Raw genomic sequence first — 20,566 nt, 5'->3', positions numbered from 1 at the left:
CCAAGGGGATGGATCCCACCGGGAGCAGTGCCCTGGAGTGTCAGGGACCTGCAGGGCAGGTGAAGCACAACTCCAGCCCATCTTCAGCAAGCCTTGCTGGTAAAAAAAACTGAATTTTCCTTTTGGCCACATGGCCAAAGGTAGTTTTGAGATCTGAAGTCACCATTCCATGCAATTTTGGTGTGTTTCACTGTGCTATAAATGGTTCTTTCCCTCCTCCTATGCTTAGGGGAGCCTTTGAGTATTCTTAAATATTCCTGTGGTCTTTGATGGAAAATCCTGTTTAGTGCTGAGGTGGTTAGGCTGTCCAGGGTAATCTGGACACGCAGCAGATGTGAGGCAGGGCTGGTCCTGCCTTTTTTCCTGAGGAAAAAATTCCTACAGAAAGGAGATTCCCCTTTGCTTTAAAGAAAGAAATATATTATAAACCTTTCTGCTGGAATAAAACTGGATGGTGGGGGAGCATTACAAGGCTTCTCTGGCAAAGCTAGGCAACTAAATACCTAACTTTGAAAGAAACTATTTCAAAACAAAGGCAAAAAATGCATTTCTAATCCCTAAAACATCTGCTTTTAGTTCTTGCCTTGAATGACATGCTGAAATGTTGTTAACAAGAAGACTTTTAACTAATAGAACCATGAATATTCCTCCACATTACCTCCACAATTCTTGAGTAAATAAAGCTAATCCATAGACACAAGGGTAGATTTGCAAAGCAAATTTACCCTGGCAAAACCCACGTGTCACTCCTGGGGAGATGGGGGCAGTCACCCCAAGCAGATTACCTGGGACCTGAGGCACTGCAGCTCCTGCCTCCAACCTATGCCTTCTATTTCCTTACATATCTTTTCATTTATTATTAAAATGAGACTTTCTCAGCCTCTCCCTGCAGAACTGGTCAGCTTGTGATCTCTTTCTGTGGTTTTTTCCCTTCTTTTTTAATTTTTGGAAGTTGTTGTCTTATTAATAGCTCCTTCCTTTACAGAAAAAAAAAAAAATCACAGCTCTTTATTAACTTAATAATAAGAACCTCACTGCTTGCACATTAAAAGCTGGCTGCCAAACAGGCTTTTATGGCTGCTCCACTGCAGTTACCAAGCTAAAGGCTTGAGCCCCAGCTTGCAGTGGCAGGAAATGGGATGACTTTCTTGCTCAGAGTGGCTACTTCATGCCCATTCCTTTCCCCACCAAAGCTCCCTTCTGTCCTGTGTCCTCCCAAAAGACAAAAAAACCCCCTCAGCTGGGGGTTCTGGAAGTTCTGGAAGAAATAATAACTTCAAGGGAAATCAGGAGAATATCTTCATTTTATCATTCCCTGTGATGAGTTCCCAGCAGAACAGGAGCGGGTGGCTGACCCCTGCAATTCTGATGTTTAGGAGCAACTCATCCCCACACACATTCTGCTCTCCCAAGGTTCCCCTCATCCCCATATTCTGCTCTCCCAAGGGTTCCCCTATTCCCACATTCTGCTCTCCCAAGGGTCCCTCATCCCCACATTCTGCTCTCTCAAGAATTTCCCTCATCCCCATATTCTGCTCTTCCAAGGGTCCCCTCATCCCCACATTCCACTCTCCCAAGGGTCCCCTCATCCATACACACATTCTGCTCTCCCAAGGATCCCACTATTCCCACATTCTGCTCTCCCAAGGTGCCCACACACCCTGGACCATTCCAGATACCCCAATCACAGCATCCCTCTGAGCTTCTCAAGTCTCCAGCCCATTATGAATTGCATATAATACACACCAACAGCCCAAAGACTGTTTGAGTGAGGTTTGAGTGGGGTTTGAGTGGGCCAGGGTTATTTTGGCTGTGTGTGCATGCAGCAGATAGAAGAGCTTTGCTCTGCAGCATAAATTACCATGATCTCAAGGCAGCATTCATTTGCATTCAATGACACACCTTCTCAGGGAAGTGCTTTTCACATGAAGCGTGTTTTGGGTGGCAGAGCTCGACTAGCACTGTGTGCATGACTCTCAAGTTCAGATGCAGATGGGAACACGCCGGGAAAGTCTCTGCTGAGCCTTCCCACAGTGAGACACGTCGTGCTGCTGCTCATTTCTGCAGCAGAGATCACACTGATGGGGAACCCGTGAGTCACTGCCTGCCACAGCTCCGGGGGCTTCCCTGGCTCCTGAAATGACAGGTCACTCTTCTGCTGGGCAGATTCCACCCCTGACAGCCACAGCCTGGCAGGATCCCTTGCCTCTTCCCTTTGTCATCTCCCACAGGTGATCTCGCAAGGAGTTTTCCTCTTTCCTCTCATTTTTCCTCCCCTCTTTCCTTTCCTTTTTGCTCTCCCCTTTCCTTTCCTTTTTCTTCTCCCCTTTCATTTCCTTTTCCCTCTCCCCTTTCCTTCTCTCCTTCCCCAGTATTAGCCTCAGGAGAAAAGGTGTCTTCTGTGCCACAGCCTGGGAATTACACCTTCAATTCCCTGCAAGTTACACACTCAATTCCCTCCTCTGACAGCACCTGGGCTCTGCTTTTGGGCCAGTCACCCAATTTGTCCGTGGTTCTGTAAAATGGGAAGAAACCTACTTCCTTCCTGTTGCCTCTAGCCACAGCTACATCTTTACACCTACTCCTTGTCTATTTGCAGCTCCAGCCAGAAAGCAGGATTGTTTCTGAAGCACCTGCAGGCGGTCTGGGCAGCCTGACCTCTTTAGGATAATTAACAAGGCCACCACAGAGCTGTCCATGGCAGTGGCTCCACTCAGGGCCTGCCAGCCTTCCCTTAGCACCAGCAGGAACTAATAATGCAGGGGGAGCCAAGGACTCTTCCTCTGGGGGAAGAAGTATAACCCAGCTGACTGCAAGATGAAAATTTACTGCAATATGAAGGGATCACCATGGAAACCTCTTTATTTTATTTCAGCCAATCTTTCTGCGCTGTCACAAGCAATATCACCTTCTCACTAGCCATAAAGAAAAGGTTCCCAGAGAGGTTTGTAATCCCTGCTGGCTGGCCAAGCCATCTGCCAGGAAGACATCTTTTCTCCAGGAAAACCATTTTGTGATGGTTTCCCTCCTCGCCAGGTGTGACTCCACCAGTAAAGGATGAGGCACTGCTCAGTCCTGCATTGCTCCTCCTGCAAGGATGGTGGATTTTAACTTTGAGAATAAGAACGGGTGCAAGCAGGAAAGCCTGCTGTGCCACTGCCACTATTTTTGCCTGTCTCCCTTCCCCCATTTCCAAAGGAAACTTGTGTTTTTCCATGCATCTGCCCCTGAGCAGCAGCCTTTGAGGAACTGCAGGTCTTGAATGACAGCTCCATCCCTCAGCCACGCCCTAGTGCTGCACCCACAACCTTGGTGGGAGCAGGGCAGCAGGAAAAGCCCAGCAGCTCCATGGAAAACCTACAATGAGACAGACGTCCCACCAAGTGAAGCTCCACTTTGTAGGAACCTAAGACTTGGAAAAAATGAAATAATCCATTTTGGCATCAGGCTGTGGTGACAAAGATGAGGAAGAGAACTGCTGTCTCTTTGGAGAAGCTGTATCTGCCCAACAACTGCTTCTCACAAACAAGCTCTTAGCATGACACAGACCCACCCTTGTCCTGTGCCTGACACAAGCAGCACCTTCAAGCTCTGCATGTCTGAATGAGAAGAGCTTTGCTTTTGGAAGATCACCATGACCCGAATTGCAGAGGGAGATAAATAGGTCAGGCTTTTCAGGCACTCGGTGCGTCACATCCGAGTTTCACTGACAGCCTCTACAACGAAAATCTCAATTTGCATTTACACTCATGGGCAAAAAGACTTGAAATCACCACCCTGGTCATTCAGAGGTGTTTCTAAAATGCTCAGTGGTTTGAGGAACGCTGGTGCTGTCTGTGGGATGTGTGACAGCGCCAGCGTGGCTCTGTTTCCAATCTGTGCGGATCTGTGCGGACGCTCGGGACACTGTGAAAGTTCACCTACCTTTAAACTCTGCTGCCAAGAGAAGACATCTCCCATTCTCTCCTCACAGCTGGATGAGCACAAGCATCTATTTGCAAATGAACAGCCTGGCAGAGCAGCTCCCAGCCCCGTGCCCTGCCAGGTGGGCAGGCAATGGCCACCTCGCCCGCGCAGGGTGCCCGCGTTCCCCACCGTCAGCGCTGCCCTGCTCCATCTCCTGGAGCTCCAGCTGATTGCTTCAGCCACCAGGCAGCTGCACATCCTGCTGACCTGATTTGCCCCAGCAAGCACAAGTGCCTGCAGCAAGCAGGGCTGTGTCAGCAGGCACAGCACAGAGCAGGGAGAAGGCAGAAATCAGCCCCTGCCTCCCGCTGCACAACTGCCGTGCCTCCAATTACCTCATGCCAAGAAACAGCCTCTGATCCACCCGAGGAGGCAGGATCCCAAAGACAGCTTGCAGGGTGGAAAAGCCCTTGCACACACTTCAAAGAGCAGCAGCTACTAAAGAAGCACCGTCTTGTCTTTTAGGCGAGGAGATATTATTTGCAAACTCTATATATTCCCCAGGGGGAAAAAAGGGCAGGGAGATTACAGCTGCAAAATGACCCTGGGCAGAAGAAATTGATGTCCAGTGGAGTCTCATGGAGTGGCACATGCACCTTGAGAAGGGCACTAACAAAGAAATTAGCAACACATTCCAATGCTTTGGAAAAACTGTGTATTTTCTTCTTTTTTTTTTTTTTTCCCTGAATAAATAAATTACAGTAGACACATTTAAACCAAATGAACCTGCAAGCCAGCTTCCTTTCTGAGCTTCAGGGTGGATGACCTCCTAAAGGACCAACCTGACTAGCCATGGCTATGAAGTGGTAACTAAAGGGCAGGTGGGGCAGCCAGACCCTCACACCTTGCAGGGAAGCATCTTTGCACATGTACAAGAGGATTTTTCAGTTTGTATTTGCTAAATAGCAAATTTGATAGCCCAACTTTTTATGATGGATCAGTCATCATGGTTTTTGCAAGACAGGGATGTCCACCCACTGACTGAACAAATTTAGTCATCCTTATTGCCTATCAGCTCATCTTCAGCTGAGCCACAAGGTACAGCCCAGGACATTTCCAGATCTGCTTCCTTAAAAAGCTCATTTCTCACTACAAACACTGAAGCAAAGCAGGAATTTTCTACCTCCTTTCACCAGGAGCATGTCTCAGGCCCATCCTGGCTGCCAGAGAGGAAGGATGGGGAGGAGAGATGAATGAACAGAAAATTAATTTTCTGGGAATTCTTTAGAAAACACCTCAGGATTGCCACTGGTGTTCCACCACCACTTCTGTGCAGCAGTTTCAGGATGCTCCATTTGTCCCCTTCAAGAGCTGGTTCTTCAGTGGAAGGCCATCTCCCAGCCTAGCTCCTGATGCAGGAACAGTCTGTTCTCAGGCAGGGCCATTCAGCACTTCAGCAATATAAATAATGAGATCTCACATCTATTTTTGACACCATGTTTTTGTGAAGGAAGCCAAGGAACCATTTTTCCTGATGAACTGCAGTTAAGTAATTTTTTAGAAAACATTACAGCATCGCTCACAGCAAACATCTGGTGGAAGAGTTCCTGCCTCTAAGAATATGGCAGGCATAGGCTTGTCCTAGGATCAGGTGCAAAGATCTGCCCCAAAACCATTTTTCCAATAAAAAGAAACCTTTCAGGGATAAAAATACAAGCAAATAATTTTTAACAAAGAAGCCCAAACAAGCCTTAACAAATCTGACATTTACAAGAAACTGCAAATTTGCCTTGTTGTTTTGTCTCTGAAATTTGTGGAATTTTGCATTTTTGCACCCATATTAACCTTAGATTTTGCTGCAACATCACATAGGAACTTTTACAATGAAAAATGAATACTGCAAAACATGGGTCAATGTAACCTTTCAGGAGATTCTGACATAAATTTAGATCAATGGGTCTTGGAAAATTTTAAAATAATATTTTGACTCCCTGCTTTAATATGTGCTAAATGGTTTTCGTATACATCAATCATTGTTCTACAGAGACTTCAGAAAGAGAAATCAGTAGAATGAAATAGAGCCATATAATGCATTTACTTACTCCTGTACTTACACAGTGGATTTATGGTGCTGTTACCATAAGCTTATTTTGCCACAGGTTTCTTTCTGCCTTAGAGTGTAGAAGTTCATTGGGAAACAACCTGAGGATAAAATCTGCAATAAAGCAATCCATAATAATAATAAAATATTCAAAAGCTTGCTTTAAAATCAGAAAGGATTGCATATATTCATGAGGCCTTCACACTTTTTTTAAGATGGAAAAATGGTGGAAATGTTATTTGTTAAATGTTTTATTTTAAAAATATTTGCTAAATTATGCCATCACAGTTAATCTATCATCAGCAATCTGGATGCTATAAATATTAATAATTATTCTTCAATAAGTGAATTGGTAACTCAATAATTAATGGGAACCTTAATATGTATGAATATTTTTCATCATTTCTGCCCATTTTTCCATCTGTCTGGCTGTCCTACACAAAGCTCCTGCAAAGCAGGTGAGCAGGAGCCTGAAGTGATGCATTTCCTGAGGGCAGAGCACAGGATCTCCAATCTACTCCTGTGTGCCAGCACACAGAAATGCTCAGCTGTGCTCCTGATTCCAGGGCAGCAGAGCTGCCCACGTGCCTTGGGGAACGCTCTTTCTGCTTTCACAAGGGGAAAAATTGGTCTGAAATACAATTTTGGGGTGTGAGGGTCACAACCTCGTACAAGAGCTTGTGCAGAAGTGTGGAGGGGAGTGTGCAAACACTGGGCATCCCCAACAGTCACGTCCCTACTTTCAGTCTTGCCTTTGCTGCCTCCCCCTGCCCATTGAAGGGCCACTGGTGAGACAAAGCACCTGGAACTCTCCAAAGGGCTCCTGGGTGAAGTGCTTGCTAAAGGGAGCTGTCACAGAGGGCCTTAAGTATTTGCCCAGTTCTCTTATTTTTTTTTTTTTCCCTGTCTCTTGCACATTCCAAGCATTGCAGTGGAGATCAAAGCCTCCAGATGAGCTGCTTTCCCTGCAAAGCCAACCCGACCGGTTTGGTTTCCCAGCTAAATTCATCTCAGGGGTTTGCAAACTATCAGGGGGAAATTCGTCAAATTTCTCATACCCCCCCCTAGAAAAGAAGAGGAAGCCACAAGGAAGCTCACCAAGCACATTAGGCCAGGGAGAATCTAAGAAAAATGAACTTTGTCCCAACGTTTTTCCAGCGCTGCCCCTTCCCATCTCCGGACAGTTTTCCTGTGGATGCCAAACCTAAGGAGGAGCAGGTGCAGCAGTCCAACACTCCAAATGGGGCTAGACATGCCTGGAAAACACTTCTTTCATTTATGAAGTGGAAAAAGCAGTACAAAGTTGTCCAGTACAAAGATTATAAATGGCTGGCACCTTTCCCTCAGGAGACAGCCTCCTCTCCCATGCTGCCTATCAATCCTCTCCTGCAAATGTGCCCATCCCGTTTTCCCTCAACTCATCCAACCAGATATGGGGGAACTCAGCTTGCACTTAGCACTGAGAGGTGCAGCTTTTATTGCCAAGCTGTTCCTGCTCTCTGCTTGCAAGGCCCAAGGCTCCTCTGTTTCCTCCTGCTGGCTGTGGCAGCCTGCTCATTTCACTGCCTGCTCTTTCTGCATGGGCCGTGCAATTGATGATATTTATGAGCCCCTCCCAGATCAAAATATTCTGTCATTCTGTGAAATTAACCTCAGTAGAAGCCTCTCCCTGTCCCTTCATTGCCCAGAGGATTTAAGAAAGCAGCCTGCTCATTTCACTGCCTGCTCCTTGTCTCACCCAGATCTTTCAACCAGCACAGTGGCATCGCCACCACCAAGACTCAAGCCTTGATGTTAGAGAGGTGTTTCCCATCCAAGCCATCAATCCATGGGCATTTCCCCGTTCCCAGGGGTATCCTGAGTACCAGACCAGCCAAAATATTTCTGAGATTTACCTGTAGAGAGCTTTGGAGGCACCTTGCACCGTGGTTCAGCCTGGCTGCAGCACGTCATGTCCTCTCTGGGAAAGGCCAAGAACACCTTTCCCGCCAAGGTCAGTCTTTCATCCACAGAGACATGTGGGCTGCAGAAAGGCAGAAAGACACAGAGGAAAGGTAGGAAGACACAGAGGAAAGGCAGAAAAGAAACAGAAGAGAAAAATTAACACAGTGTGCCATCAGAGAGCAGACACTCATTTGAAGGATATCAAACATTAGAGAAGAGAGATGTCATCTCATCATGTTTAGCCACATGAGAGCTGCCTGCTGAGTGAAAGCCAAGCAGAGAGCATGGAGAGGGCTGGCCACAGTCAGCAACAAGTTAGAAGCCCCCCTGGGAGAACCACAGCTCCCTGTGACCAGGGTGAGGTAAATAGCCACAGGTGGTGCTAAGGATGGCAGCTCGTGGGTTTGATTTCTGTATGAGCCCCTCCCAGCTCCAAATATTCTGTCATTCTGTGAAATTAACCTTAGTAGAAGCCTCTCCCTGTCTCTGCACTGCCCACAGGATTTAACAATTTGTATTTAACAATTTTGTACAGCTGCCCCTCCTCAGAGAAGGTGAAGCCCATCTGTCAGGGCGTTGGGTTAGATAGGAGTCCTCCAGCTTGCTTGCCAAGGCAATATCCAGTTATTTGTAACTATTACTTCCCTCCCTGTCCCAGGTGGATGTGCCAGACAGACAACCCAGGGGCTCTCCCCTTCTGGCCACTGCTTACTGGTCCCTGTCACAACACAGCTGCTGTCACCATAAGATGAGACAGACAATCAGATTTATTAGCAGGTGCCTGCTTTGCACTCAGTGACTCATTTTTAGGCAGTACAAACCACTCCACCTGCACCACTCAGGGCTGAATCAACCCAACTGAGATGTCAATGCAGCATTCCCATCCATGTCAGAATGGGGTAAGGGATTTCTCTTTGAAACCCATCCCAAACATTTGGCTGCAAGGTGACAACACGAAGCAAAGACACAAGGCACTCACAAGTTAAAGATGACAACAGTCTTGCCCTAACTAATGAGGAGAGAGCAGCCAGGCAGAGTGCAGTGAACACCACAGTGATGATCTGAGGCTGGGTTCCAGCAAATCAGTAGGAGATGGACACTGAGGTCATTGAAAATTAAATTTTATCCTGGCTTTAACCCTCTGTTGCTAGAGACCATGTGAAGCCTGCACAGCTGAAGCTGGGGAGTCACCTGACAAATTTATTAAAGTGTACCCACCTCAGTCCCAACTTCATGAACAGATTATGCATTAGCTGGATGTATACATGGAGATACAGTCCCCTGTCTCTCCAGAATAAACAACATTTCCCACTTTTAATTGTGCCCTGATGTTATAACGATCACAGCTAAACTGGGTAATCATTCATTAAACATGAGCTAATTCCATGTACTGTTATAATTATTATTGTTTCCTGAAAATATAACGTGCACTAAAGTACAATAAGTGCAAATTGAAATATTGCTTTTGGAAGGTTATTTATTACTACCTTCAGCTGTAAACATTTATAACTGAAATTTATTAGTCCACGGCCTCTTCATATAAATATTTTATGTTCAGCCTCAGGGATACGTATCTTCTCCTTTAAATGTCTCAGTCTTGGTGTCTGCAGCAGCAAAATAATCACAGGAGAGAAAGTTTGCTGTCCTGTATTATTTGGTCACCCTGCTGATAGCAGAAGGCAGCCTCACATTACCTGCCCACAGGTACCTGCAGATGGGAGGCAGCAGCACACCTGCAGCATCACTGCGGTTTATAAATTCCCTGGTGTAGCACATGGAGTGTTCCTACATGCCACAGGACAGCTCAGAGTCAATGGAGATGTACAGAGAGAGATAAAGAGGTGCCTGTTCAATCCCAACCTCTAAATTATAATAAATCATTTGGGTTTCCATGGCACCCGTCCAGAAAAGTTGAGACTGAAGTAGCTGATCTGCTAACAAAAATAATGTGTGCTTTTCAATGATAAATTATCATTTCTACAGTGGAGGCACTGGAAGAAGGCCAGATCCATATCAATCCTTTCCAAATGAACTAATGCTTCTCCCAAGACTCCCAGTCCCTCCTCACACTTCCAGGAAAATGCACAGATCCTTAGGGAATGCAGCAGAGCCTCTTGATGAATATAATGTGCTACGGGTGAGCCAGCATGAGCCTGCCATGAAAAAAAAACCAAAAACCAACCTAGCCTGTCCTGAATAATCAGGATTTACTGAAATGAGGAGCAAAGTAATGGCTGAGGGATAGCAGGAGATATCCCGTGGGCTCTCCCAGGAGCTCGGTTTAAGTGCCCCAGCAGAACATTAACCCTTGGAGCATGAAACACGAGCGGGTGCTTGCAGCATTCTCTTTCAATTACCCGCACCCAGGGGCTGCTGAGCCCGCTTGCCTCTGGATTCCCCATTTCCACAAACAGATACAAACACACACGGCTGCCTCCTCCCATCCCTGCCTGCTCGCTGGGATACTGCCTTCCTTCCAGCTCTCATCAACCAAGGAATAAAACCAGAGAATAAAACCCAGGGAAACCTGCCTGAAAGATCACCACCAGCTCTGCAGGTAAAACCCCCGTGCAACAAAAAATGGGACTAAGTCCCTAAAACCACAGTGCAGCGTTGTTTATTTATTTTTTTCCCCCTCTCTCGTTTGATTTCTGAGCAGTCGTTCCCAGGGTTTTAACAGCCCTTGAGCACTCGGTGCTGCATCACTTACAGTATGTAAGGGGTATTGATCTCTCCACGTTTATCCTTTTAAATGGTTCCCATCAAGTGCCGGGAAGTCAACCAGTTTGGGCTGTGTAGCTCATCCACAAAACTCAGGATGACACAATTGAGCCTGCTCAGAAAATGGGGGTTTATTTGGCATTTTTTTTCCAGAGGGAACTCGAGTGTGCCTGTAGTCATTAAAACACAATGTTTGCATGCCCTTAAAAATCATTTTATAGCTGTACTGAGTGTCTCCAAACATTAAATATGTTTTATAAGTAGCTGGCTAACTAGCTGGGTGTGCTGTAAAGGCAGTAGTAAATAAAACAATAAGACACTAAATATCAGCTCTATTTCATTGTCAGGGATACTTTTCCAGCCATGCAGCAATTCCTAACATTGAAAACCTTTACTTTTGTTTTTCCAGCTACATTGTGACTAGAATTACACCTAACTTTTAAAGTTATGCTAAATACCTCTCACCTGTTAATCTAATTGCCTTCCCATAAAGTGAACATGACTAATATTGTGCAGGTAGAAACATTTTCTGAGCCTGGAAATTCAGGCTTATACATACAATTCAATCATGTTGTTCAAGCTGATGCTACTTGGTTTAGGCCCAGGTGCCACTAGAAATCCATTTGTTGTCACTGTAGGATTGCAAATACTGAGGTGGTTTTTGCCTCACCAAACTCCCTGAACAGAGGGGATTTTCCTGGCAAACTCTTCCCACACAGCTGGGAAATGTGTGGTTTGCAGGTGGAATAAAGGGCACCTGCAAGGAGAAGGGGAACTGGGGGAATGCTCTGGGCAGCTGCTCGGGTTAACCCTTCCTAAATTTTTATGTTCATGGCACAGAAACAGAGACAGCAGAGGTCAGAAACAGAGCTATGCCCTTCACCCATCTCCATGCCTCTGAAATCTGCTGGCTTAAAACAAGTGCTCATCAGGAGTGGTGAGAAAAAAGAAGAGAACAAAAGAGAAAATATCACCTATGAGATAATTTTTTCTTTTTTCAATTTTCTGCAAGTATTTCAGGATTTTCCCTCTTACTACCACAGGGCAGGAAGAGGCACATTCCTCACTTCTGCCCATTGCAGTGCCTATCCTGTGGAACAGGACACCCAGATGGAACAAATCCCATTAGCAGGAGGAGCCTTTCTGCCTCCTGCGCCTACACTGAGCATCTCTCCTTTGGCCATCAGAGATACCTGCTGGTGAAAGGCCCCAGCCCGTGAGGGAATCCCAACCTAACTGCCCAAAACAAAACAATGAAGCAATTATGGCAATCTTTCTACAGACAATTTTCTTTTGAAATTATAGAATTGTTCCACTTGGAAAGGATCATCACAAGCAGCTGTGATGCCACCACCCCATGTCCCCAGGTGCCACATCCTCCAGATCCCCCCAGGGATGGTGACTCCAGCACTGCCCTGGACAGCCCATGGCAGTGCTCAGCAGTCCTCTGGGAGAAGAAATATTTTCTAACATCTGATCCAAACCTCCCCTGTACAACCTGGGGCTGTCTCCTCACGTCCTGTTACTTGCCACATTGGAGAAGAGAGTGACCCCACCTCACTGCAATCCTTCCAGGGAATTGGAGAGAGTTGTAGCCCCACCTGGAGCCTCCTTTTCTCCATGGTGAACACTGCCAGCTGTCTCTGCCCTACCTCATCAGGCTTGTGCTCCAGGCCCTTCCAAGTGGCTACCAGCTTTCTGCTCCTTCCAGCATCAAACGTGTTCTTGCCTCCCCAACAAGGCAGAACTGACACCTGGCCACCAAAGCACCCTCTGAATGTGACACTGGTGTGGCCAGATGTGGCTGCAAGGTGCCAGCTCTGCTGTCAGGAGGAGCTCTGTGCTCCTGGGATGAGTCCCAGCACTGCTGAGCTGCCCTGTCACAGAGCTCTGCTGCTGCTGCTGCTAAAGCCCATCCATTAATCAGAACAGGAGGATTGAAACCAGGATGGAGAATGACTGCAGAGTGCCTGGTATCTGAGATCAATATTAATTTTACAAACCTCTCCAGAAGAGTTCTTTAATTAATTGTTGGAATTAAAATCAAAATTGACCCCTCAATTTGTTTCTGTGGCCTTTAAATCAATTTTCTTTTCTTTACAAATCATAATTTTCAGACTGGAGAATGAAACACTTTCTTTTTTTTTTCTTTATTGAGACACTGAATATATTCTAAACAGGACTCATAACCAGCATCTCCCTTTAATCTAAAAGAGGGGAAACATGTGTGGCTCATCCCCAAACCAAAAGAGTCTCCTGTCTTATGCACCTGTGTACCTGCCACAGCTTCACACTTTTGCAGAATTTATCCTCAAGGCAAGGAAGAGTGAAAATAGGATTCAGGGGGGGTTGCTTAATCATTGACATCCCAGTTTGTGCAGGCTGCAATTTCCCAAACTCTCAACAAGGGCTTTGTAATCTACCTGCTACCCTTTTCCACATATTGTCCTGCATTCCCTTGTTGCCATTATTTAGCTTTCAAGGAATTGCTAAAAATCCCAAATTGGATGAAAGTGTGTTGCTTTCCTCACTGAGTGCACCCTCCCAGTATTTTACAGCTTGGTCCTTACTTGGCATTTTTCCCTGGGAGTGCAAGCAGCTCCCTCCAGCCAGCTGGGAATGCTCTCTCCTGATGCTGCCCTGTGCTGCAGACCCAAAACTGGATTTTGCCATTTTTTATTTCCCACCCAGTGCACCCCAGCCAGGAGAATTACCTGTAGAGCCCCACTGAGCATGGCCAGGATGGTCTGTAGAGTGGAACTGACCCCAGGAGCAGCCTCTGCTGGATCCCACACTGACAGCAACACCAAACTTGCCTGCTGACCTTCAGAACCATTCGCAGGTGGATCGCAAACTTTTGGGCCAGGGCACCCAAAAGCCTCCTAAAACCCAGCAGGAAAGGCCTGTGAGCTCAACACAAAGCATTTTCCTCTGCAGGAGTGTCACTTGGCAGAAAGACCATTGCAAATCAGTCTCTTGGATCTCAAGGAGATTATTCAGAATACACTTAGCTGCACTTCCTTGCTGCAATTAAAAGAATTAGGCAGCAAACAGAATTTTCGAAGACACACGAAATTTTCCAAGGCTGCAGTGGGGATGCCAAGTGGACTCTGAAGACACCTGGAGGTGTGGGCAGGTAGAGCCAAGTCACCTGGCCAGGCAGCACAGAGAGACTGGGCAGATATTATGTCTGCATTCTAATGGCACACTCCCGTGCAGTTTTTTTAAATTGGTAGCTTTGCATGGCATTCACAGATGAATACCATCTGGTGTGCTGATTTATTGCCCCTGAATTTCTCAAGTTACTTTTTTTCTTTTTTTTTTTTTCCCCTTTTCTCATCTTACCTTTTCCTTACATTTTCCCTCTACAAAAACATTTTCCAGAGAAATGCAGTTGAGAGAGGCATTTCCCTAACATGCTGTTTTATCTTAAGATAAACAGCAGCCTGTCACTGGACAGACCAACAAAAAACTGATGTATGGGATCTATTTAATATCTCTGCAACTCCAGAGCCCTTGTGGTCGTATAGAGATGATTGTAATAGGTCATATAAAAAAAATGAATATCTGATGTTTGCACTAAGGATGTGTTTCAATGCACATGCACAGGGAGAAAGAAAACAGGTTGTACAAACAAGCCTAACCTGGTCCCTCCCACCTGTTTGATGACTGATCTGGAAGAATAAAGAAAACTTCCTTTGTGACATTGCTCATTGTGTATTTTACTGTAATTTTAGTGTAATCTTTCTAACTTTTACACTGTATTTCCAGCTAACATCTCTCCATGTATGTGATGTCCATCACCATTGCTGCCAAGTTCTCCAAGTTCTCTTAAATTTACTTTTTTTCCCCTTTTCCATCCTGCAGTCATACAAAGAACAGACTCTAAGCTATCTGTGCAATTGTTTTTATACATCTCTTCAGACATATCTTTAAACCTCCCTACACATCCAAATCACCCTTTTTACTCACTAGGAGGAAAAGTTTCACTGGTTTAAATAAGTTTGACTGAATGGAAACCAGACTGCAGATTGTCTGTCCTTTTACTCTTACGAAAGCATAATTAAAAGTCATGTTAAAGTTGGGAGATCAAGAGGGTTTGTGATAACAGCTTAGATAACAAGCTAGGAGCTGTCAAAGCTGTCAGGCCATTAAGAAACTAAATAATTCACACCCCAGTAATTGCTTTTATGTGCATTTTCCTATAAAATCCAGGAGACATGAGTCACGAGGCCTTAAAAAAGAGCTTTGTTTATCAGCCTCCAATCCACCACACTGCACTTTTACTTTCAGGGAGTTTTGGACACAGGTGTGTTCCTCTGAACGTTTGAAGAGAGTGAAAGCAGTGCTGGGTGTCCCTGCAGTGTGCCTGGCTCCTCTGGGCAGCAGCAGATTTGGTTCTGCTTGCCTGCACCACGCTAGAGAGAAATTCTGGCTCTACAAAACAGCACGGGATGGTTTTTCTTCCTCCCTCCCAATCCTGAGATTCTTTTTAAGCCGAGATATGCCCAAGCTCAACAAATCCCACCACCAAAACTCGTGCAGCAGCACAGGCCCCCTCCAAAGAGCTGTTTGCAGCCAGGGAGCCACAGTGATGTGTGCGGGGTGCCACTGTCGCCAACATCAGTGCCACATGCTCGGCACAAGGAGGGTCGATGCCACCTGAAAAGTTCTGCTGCTTCTCCAAAAAAATTTGGGGATGGCTGGGAGGAAATGGCTATCTTTTACACGGGATTACCGGCAGCATTTCTGCAGGTGCTGGCCGTGGGACAGCCCCTGTGTGGGAACCTCGGGCTGCCCGCATCCCTCCTGCAGCATCCGGCCACTAGATGCCCCTGCAAGCCACGCAGTCTGCCGGGCAGGGCCGGCAGGGAGACAAAGCTGAGGCAAAACCCGGGGAAAAGATGGAGCCTGCTCTTTGCCAGAGGGTTTGGCAGCAGGTGCTACCTCTGAAACCAGCATTGCAAGGGACACGGGACGGCCCAGAGCGGTGATGGGTGAAATCACCATCACCATCATCATCAATCACCTCATCCCTGAAATCATTCCCAGTCAGGCTGGGCTGGGCTGGGAGCAGCCTGGTCTAGCTGGAGATGGTGTTGGACTAGATGGTCTTTAGAGGTCTGTCCCAACACAGGCTAATCCATGATTCCATGGGTGTGCAAAAGGGCTTCAGAACCAATCCAAAATCCACTGCCCCTGTGTCACTGCACATCTCCTCTTGCAGTGGCCAGTTTACAGTGCAGCAGAGCCACACAGGGAGAAAGAAAAAGCCAACAAATGCTGCAAAATTCAAATGCTGCAAAATTCAGGTATCCTTTCCTGCATTACGTAGCATCAGCTCATTCCCACAGATGCTCTTGATGCTGCCTGCCCCAGGATGATGCTGCCTGTCACATGGGCTGATGATTGCTCCCAGCTCAATGCTTCTCAGGCCCCCATTTATTTTACCTACCATTAGCCAGGTAAGAAAGGCCCTTCAGCTTTTGCATTTATCTTCCCTTCTTGAGGAATTGCTGGCTCCACTCTACAGAGGGAACAGAAAGAAAAAGGAAGCCCCCACCTGTGTGCACAGGTATTTCTGGCCCTGGGTGCTGTCATTTTTAGGAGTGAGGCACTCAGGTTTGGTGCCGCTGTGGCCATGACCAAAGTGAGGGACAGAACAATTTCCCTTCACAAAGCCTGTTTTGGAGGGGGGCTTGGGTTTTACTTTTTCTGTGGTGCTGTTTATTTTTCAGCTCCTTTGCAGATCTCTGTTTCTTGCAGAGATTGTCCAAAGCCTGTAGGTCCCTGTGGGCAGGGCAGGCATGGGATTCTGTGTGAGGGAGGGAGTAAGGGAGCTCCAGGAGCCAGAAGGGCTGAGCAGGAAGCACCTCCTGGCTCCCTTGGGCTCTCCTGGTGTGCCCAGGACGCTCCTGGTGGGATCACCCATCTCTCCTCGGTCGCTTTTCCCTCAGTCCCACACTTGGAGTCGCTCTGTGGCACTATGGTGTCCGTGTCCCCAGCCCTCGTCCCCCATCCTCTGCTTCCATCCGCAACCTGCGGGAGCCCGGCCACGTCTCCCCACACAGGAGGGTGGCAGGGGACAGGCTGCAGGGACCCCAGGCCACGCAGTGCCCTCCACTCTGTCCCTGCCCTCCTTGGCTCTCTGCCCCGTCCGCAATGCAGCCGCCTGTGAATATTAGCCAAAAAAGAGATCCTCGGGGATAAGAGAGCCCGAGGCTGCTGAGGGTGGCTGCGGAGGCAGGATCAGGGCTGTCTGGGCAGGGACGGGCCCTACGGGAGGCTGTTTCTATGGGGAGCAGGAATCCGGCTCTGCTGGGGGCCAAAGGAGCCTGGGGATCCTGCTCACAGAGCCACCGGGATCCTGCTAAAAAAGGGATCCTGCTAAAAAAGGGACCCTGCTCATGGAGCCACAGAGATCCTACTGACAGGGATCCTGCTAAAAATCCTGCTTACAGGGATCCTGCCCAAAGGGGTCCTGCTCACAGAGCCCCTTGGAGCCACAGGGATTCTGCTCATAGGGACCCTGCTCAAAGGGATCCTGCTAAAAAAGGGATCCTGCTTACAGAGCCACTTGGAGCCACAGGGATCCTGCTGAAAAAGGGATCCCACCCACAGGGATCCTGCCCATAGAGACCCTGCTCACAGAGCCACTCGGAGCCAGAGGGATCCTGCTAAAAAAGGGATCCTGCTCACAGGCATCCTGCTAAAAAAGGGACCCTGCCCACAGGCATCCTGCTCCAAAGGGATCCTGCTCACAGGGCCACTCGGAGCCACAGGGACCCTGCTCAAAGGGATGCTGTTCCCAGGGACACACGTTCGCCTCCGCTCCACCCCAGCCGGAGCTCCGAGCAGAGCAGGAGCCCTGTCCCTGGGGATGCCACCTCCAAAGGGAGCCCATCCCGCTAAATCAGCGCTCCCAGCACCGGGAGCTTGTCCCCAGCCCTGCCGGCACATCCCCCGCAGGACCATTGCCATGCAGGGACGTTTCCCTTCCCGCTGCCCTGCACCGAGGATGGGCACGAAGAACATCTCTGGAAGAAGAGATCCTAGCTCAGATTCCTTCCCCCGCCCTTTCCCTTTGTGTTTTCGCTGTTGCCGGATCCCTGCGATGCCGCTCCCGGCCGGAGCTCCTCTCCCCTCTCCCCTCTCCCCTCCCGCCTTGTCCCGGGGCTGGCGGCTGAAGGAACAATGCGGCTTAGAGCTCCCGGTGTGCGCAGGGGAGGGACGGGATGCCGGGCTCTGGAGCGGCTGTAATCCCCCTTTAATTGCTGCATAAACACAACCTGTGATTTCCATGCGTTGGAAATAGCTGGGCGCATTGTCTTCTGACTCCAGGAGGAACTTTACAGCTTAAAAGAAAAAGCCCCGTTTTCTTCTTAGGCGGACTAGAATACACCCAATTATCAGTACGTCAGCAGAGGTGCTATCATTTACAAAACTCTGTTAATGCCAGAAAGCCACTACTGCGGCAACAAATGGATTTTAAAAATTATCTTTTTAAAAAAATTAAATTTTAAAAAGCTGGTTATGTTGCATTTGTTAAATCCCACATAAACCAACTACTGTGAAAACTTCCTTCTTGTAAAGTAAACTAGACTGAAATTAGGAGGAAAAGGCACCTTCCTTCAGAAAGTGCTGAAACACCATTTGGTTTTATCAGAATTCCACACAGGAGAAAAAAAAAAAATTCAGCAAAACACCATGACTCAAAAATGTGCCACTGGGCTTCAGTTTTTGTCCCTTAAAGCCTTTATGTTTTCCACCTAAGTTTTTTCCACCCAAATTCATAAGAGCTCGAAATCGAAAGAGTTTTCTAGCTTGGTAAAGCCACTCTCTGTGCGGGAAAGCTGGGAGCAGACCCTGGGAGCTGCAGATTGCAACAAAAGTTGGTCCTGAAAGGAGAATGGAAGCAGAAGGTACTGGAAAACCACAGTTCCCATGGGAAATGCTAATGCTTTTTGCACAAAAATACTTTGGTTTTCAGCCAGAACAACTTGGTTGTCAGTAGCCTGATACATAAATCCCAGGATCTGGGGTGGAAGGCAGATGTGCACATGGAAAAGGTGATTTTTAGTGAACTTTGCACCAAAGGAAAAGAAGAAGCTACACCATAAATCTGAGGAGCTGTGTTTCTGTGAAATCTCAGCTTCTTGGGGACTTTGGCATTCACCACATCAGAGTCAGGACTTCTCTGATGGTCCTTGAGGCCCCTTCCAACACAAAATATTCTGTTTCCATGATCCAGAAGGGCATGCATGGATGTGGCACTTGGAAAACCTACAAATGTTGTGCCCAGGATGTCTCTCAGGCAGGATGAGAACGCTGGGCTTGCTCCAGGGCTGTGGCAAGGCCAGCACAAGCACAGCAGGCAAGGTACAAGGTGTTCCCTCTCCATTTGAGTTATTCCAGTCAAGTGCTCCAAAAGAAGCAGAGGGCACACCCATTCCCATGAGTCATGGTGAGGAAAAGCCATTGCACATCTGGTGTGTGTGACACCAAGCCAGGCTGATCCAGGGTTTGGCCCCCAGACCCTGCAGCAGCATTGCCCTCTGGGCAGTGGGGAAGATGGAGAAACAGGGGGATACAGGCTCTCCAACACTTTAGGATGCAGCTGGTTTGTTATAAAAGGACAAATTTTGGCTACACTTACAGAAAGTTTTAAAAAAGTTGCATTTTTCCAATTGCTGCACTGAAGTTTCACTTATTCTGAAAGGTTTAAGGAGATGGCTGGGAAAAAAAACCTCGGTGAATTCCTGTTTGTGCCTATGCACATAAAATCCACCAGAAATTCCCAATTCCTGTGGAGGAGCAGGTAATTGCCTACTGGGGATTCACAGGTTGGCCCTGCCATGCCTTGGGACACAGGGCTGGGACAGGCTCTGTCATGCAGGTACAGACAAACAGCTGCCATGCCACAGCAGCGGAGAGCAAAATGTATTTACTGTCACCCCTGCCTTTTATGGAAAATTGTTAAAAGTGACAAGTATTACATCATTATATGCCATTACATCATAAGCAAGCCACAACCATGGAGCCATCAGACTCAGAGGGGTAAAGGCCTCTCTCTGGAATCCCTGAGGTGCTGCAGGTGAAGGCTCAGCCCTGTGAGCTGAGGGCAGAAAGGATCCATTGGGAAATACCATGACACAATGGGATCTAGGCTGTCTGCACCTTCTACAGCCATGGAAACCCCTCTTTTCCAGCAGGTTCTTTTTTTTCCTTCTCTTTTTTTTAAATTTTTTTTCCCCATCAAACAAGCCCAAGCTTACAGAACGTGCTTTGCTGAACTCAGCCAGACTCTGTGGCTGTTGTGTGCTGGAGATTTTGCTCCTCAGCACTGCCACAGCCCCATCCAGCCCACAGAAACCCCTCTGTGTGCCCCCAGTCCATCCCAGCAGCCACTGCCCAGCACAGATCCCAGCCTTGGGGTGGTCTGGGACTGTGCCAGGCAAATACAACTGACAGAGTAATCGGTGGGGCTTTTCCTTGGAGAAAGTGTTGCTTGTTGCTGGGTTTGGGTGTCAGATCACTGCAGCTCATTTCACTGGTGCATTATCAAATTCCTTTCTTCCAGGTAACAAGGTGCAGCCAAATCAGGGAGGGCTAAGAGGATTAATGAAGATGTGTGGCATCTGAGCCTGAAGTAAGCTCAGGTGGGAGCAAACAAAAATTCATCATCTAATGGCCAGATATCCACAAAGGGCTCACTGTTTCCAGAAGAGCAGCCAAAATGCAGTGTCAGGTGCCATCAGCAGCCCACATGAATCATCCCTGCAGCGAGGCTGTAGAACAAGGTGTTGGTTTCCTGTGTGCTTGCTTGATAAATCACAACCTTACAAATCCAGGGAAAGCAGGAAAATGTCAAGATTTCACAACATAGGGATTGGG

The sequence above is a fragment of the Melozone crissalis genome, unplaced genomic scaffold (genome assembly GCF_028551555.1).
Source record: "Melozone crissalis strain CALT ecotype California unplaced genomic scaffold, PUWL_Pcris_2 ptg000023l_1, whole genome shotgun sequence".
Classification (NCBI taxonomy): Eukaryota; Metazoa; Chordata; class Aves; order Passeriformes; family Passerellidae; genus Melozone; species Melozone crissalis.
This window is presented reverse-complemented; position numbering follows the sequence as displayed.